The 4,160-nt window shown below is 46.2% G+C and overlaps 1 long non-coding RNA gene across 1 annotated transcript; it reads left to right on the forward strand.

Annotated features, from left to right (window-relative positions):
* Positions 1–2,668: 2,668 nt before the first annotated feature.
* LOC125515954 lies at positions 2,669–3,564 on the forward strand. The gene is made up of 2 exons (XR_007287189.1): positions 2,669–2,983; positions 3,083–3,564. It is a non-coding gene; the product is annotated as an uncharacterized LOC125515954 (long non-coding RNA).
* The last annotated feature ends 596 nt before the right edge of the window (positions 3,565–4,160 follow it).

Here is a 4,160-nt window from a genome sequence, read left to right on the forward strand (position 1 = left end):
TGATCATGATAAGCATGACGACCCAAAGAAAGGAATCGATAGCAGGACTATTTTCCTTGCAAGATGTTTCTTAGATTAAGTAATATAACATATTGCTCCGCGTACCTTTGTTTATCATATCGTATGACCGGATTGCCTTGTTTGTCGTAAATCTTTGCTCTCATGAAGGCTTTATAAAGTAGGAAAAACACTCCCCGGCTGTTGGCCGAGGAGGTGGAAGCCGATGGTCGGTCAACAGAGTTTTGTACAATGCGGATCCGAGTATTAATGATGTAAAATACTTGGATACATAGGATCATAAATTGCGAGTAAATTTGATTTATTGCAGCTCATCTTTTAAAGACCAAGCGAGCAACTTACATAAAGCTCTCCTAAATCCCAAGTGGCATCGATTTCCTATCTATTGAGCCCCTTGGGACCAACCTTGGTGAACCCAGCTTTTGTTGTCTCTAGCTCCTTTAAGAGATCTTTATTCTCTTCTCGAGAAGTTTGTGTTAAACACAACAAAAAAATTCACACAAATATTGAGCCTTAATTCAGCCACCCGTGCCCACATTAAGGCTTGGGGGCTACTGGGCTTCGTGCTCATTATTTATAAATATTAAAGGGCACATCGATCCCCTGATTTGGTGTTGCCACCCGACCAGTGTCTCGGGGGCTACTGCGTTGCCAGTTCAGTGCAGAAATTCAAAGTGCTTAGTGTTGGGCTTGACCAAAATATGGGCAAACGCGTCTTTGCACAACAATAGGTACCATATGGACCTATCTGGCGTCAACCTAATATATTGCGGCAACTTCTCAAAACCCTCTCTCAAGGGCCCGTTCGCCAATCACTATTATCTCTAATATATTACACTATGTTTCTATCCCTACGTATGCTGCCGAGCTAGGAGTTGATTCTCAGGCCGATTTCGCAAATCGACCTGAGTCTCAGGGGCTACCAGGATCAGCAGTTTTATGTTTTCCTTCAGGTGCACCTCGGGTTTAGACCGACACACACCTTGAGGGCTACTGGATATACATATATTGGCTATATATCTCAGCAAAGAGTAAAATGCACCAATCAAAAATATTCACAAAAATCAGCCCGCGATCGGGGTGGTGCACCACCTTGGAAGAAGTCTGGCATAAAGCTCGGACGCCAGTGGCTAGCTCCATAGAGGGCATTTCCGACATTAAGCTCGGCTGAATTCGTTCAATCTTTTAAAAGACTGAGGTAGTTTACGACACCTCGGACGCTGACCGTCGTTGGAGCTCGGAAGTGGTCCGGCATAAAGCCCGGATTCGAATGGCTCGTTCCATAGAGAACTTTTCAGCGTTAAACTCGGATAACCTCCTTCAAACTTTTTCAAGCCAAGGTGATCTATGACACCTCGGATATAATCCGGCGTTGGTGCTCGGCTACAAAAGGTATCTCGAATGCAGTACGGCGTTGGGGCTCGGATGCAAGAGGACACCGCCGCATGGGAACAACTTCATACCCGAGGTGTGACGTAAAAAATAATCCTAAGGCATTGATAAAGGCCGAGAATTTAAAGGGGCTCCTCGGATAACTGATGTGTAAACCCTTCGGATTCACTTGGGCGATCCTCAAGATCGAAGACGAGAAGATTTGTTGAACCAATTTTCAAGACTGACGACCGAAGATGAAGAACAGTTCGGAAGGATCGAGGAGCGTCCCTAACTTGAATACCAGTTCAGGGGGGCTACTGACGGTGTCCTGGACTAGGGGGTACTCACCACATCGTCTCCTGACCAGGTGGATTGGGCCGAGGACCCCCATGGTGGTTCACTCATGGGCCACTTCAGGCAGCCCATGCCGCACACAAGGAGTATTCCACAAGACTTGGTGATCAAGACAAGGACTCCTCTCCACCAACGTATTCGGCTAGGACTCTTGTTATCCTAGGCCTCTGATGCATTATATAAGCCAAGGCCAGGCTAGTCGATAGATCATTATGACAATCATACAAGCTAGACTTCTAGGGTTTAGCCATTACGAGCTCGTTGTAGATCAACTCTTGTTATACTCATATTCATTAAGATCAATCAAGCAGGAAGTAGGGTATTACCTCCATAGAGAGGGCCCGGACCTTGGTAAACATCGTGTCCTCTGTCTCCTGTTACCATCGACCTTAGACGCATAGTTCGGGACCCCCTACCCGAGATCAGCCGGTTTTAACACCGACATGCATGTTGATGACTTTGGTGTGCAACACACGAAGTAACGTATATCTTCAATCAATGAAGACATACACTCTAAATGTGAATACATTAACACGGAATTTAACTTCCGAGCGCCACGATAATTGTGCACCGTTCTGGGTCTTATACTTCCTATACAGTGGGTAACGCCACCACCAAAATCTTCTTTAAGTGTCTCATTTGGCGTCATGATTACATAGCCTTCGCATTTGGTTTGTCTTCAACATTGATTTGACCTCATGGTTTATCTTCACATTGTTGAGTTGGTCTTAGACATATATATAAGGTGGGTCTATTCTAACAACAACCCTTAAGACCTTATTCTAACAACACCGGCCTTATCCTAACACCACCCACCCGAACACAAAAAAACAAAACAAACGAACTGCACGCAGCGAACGGAAAAAAGAACCCGCCCACCCCCCTACCTTCCTCCCCCCCCCCCCCCCCCCCCCCCACTTTCTTCCCCCGTGGGTTCCTCCCCAATCAGCACCACAAGCCTCGGCGTGCACCTGCCCCTTCCCACCTCTCCGTCGATCTGGCCCGCTTTCCGGTTTGAATCCGAGCCGTGGCTCGTGACGTCACGTGCGTCCTGATCCGCGGGCCAGAAAACATGCTTTCCGGTTAGGTCGACGGTGGCCGAGTAAATGCGATGGGCAAGCGGGTCTCCCTGGTTCAGTTGGTCGGCTGCGGAGGCTGAGCTCGGTGCCATTCGATGCGTACGAAGGAGAGGAAAACGATCCTTGAATATGGAGTTTCTCTTGCAGTTGATTAAGAGGTACGTATCTGAATTGCATGTGTGCGGTGCCATCTAATTTGTGGGATCCAAAAGCACAAGATCTAATCCTGTGGTTTCCGCCTCAATTTATTTGATCAGAAGAACCATCATGGTTCCTGGAGGAGGTTAATGCCAACGAGATTCCGATTGAGCTTCTGCAGTATCCAGTACTAGCACCTGCACCAGAATTGCCTGCGCAGTTGTCAATGGAGGAGCTGCTGCCTTGGCGGCGAACATCGGCGGGGGTCAAATCTGTGTGGCGGTGGGGGTGGCGGACGGTGAAATTGCACTCTAATAGACGCAAGCTTCAGAATAGTCTGAGTAGATCGGCCCAAAAGCGCCTAGATGGACACAAAGGTTTGGAGTCATCGTGTTAGTTCAGAATTTTTTTCAGAAAGTTTTTGGTGTCGTACAAGAGTGCAAGGATGATGGGATGAGTGCAGTGCGTGGCAACATGAAAAATGTAGATAAAACAGTGTTGGTCAGATGGATATTCAATCTCTGCACCCCTGAAAATACAGAGAACATATTCATATTCTGGCCGTTTTGAAATAGTTCAGATGTGTATGTTGTCTGTTGCATATATGCAGTTCAGTAAAAATGCTGATTCATTCTTGAACGGAACTATTTAGTAGCAACCTGTCCGGACCATGGGGAAGCTCCAGAACAAGCTGCTCGACCAACTTAATGCAAGAACTGTGGAGTAGAGGGTCAGCGACGAAACAAATGAAACAAAGCAGCGGAGCTAAGACTGAAAAGGGACTGAAAAATGATGCATGGTTGACGTAAAACAAAATGCAGGGGAACCAATGGAGCTAAGGCTAGAGAGCAGCTGAAATTTAGTTATCCTTTACTGCAATGTCAATTTGATGGCGTGTATAATTAGCAGGAGTGGTGCAAACATATTGTAACATGTGTGAGCATCATGCAAATCCGTTTGCGCTGAATAAACCTAGACTTTTATATAGTGTAACATCGACCTGACTTTTGTGTTAGATGCATGATGCAGTTTAGCTGCTCATATTTCTAAACATGTTATGCATGCCCTGAACCATATGAATAAAATGCAAGGACTCCTTTCCCTTCTGGACGCCCAGGTTTTAGTTAACCTTTTTTTGAAGTTTCACTTTGCTGGCGTGTATGATCAGAAGTGGCGGATCAAAAATACCGTGATCTA

Source organism: Triticum urartu, chromosome 6 (assembly GCF_003073215.2).
Source record: "Triticum urartu cultivar G1812 chromosome 6, Tu2.1, whole genome shotgun sequence".
In the NCBI taxonomy this organism is placed as follows: Eukaryota; Viridiplantae; Streptophyta; class Magnoliopsida; order Poales; family Poaceae; genus Triticum; species Triticum urartu.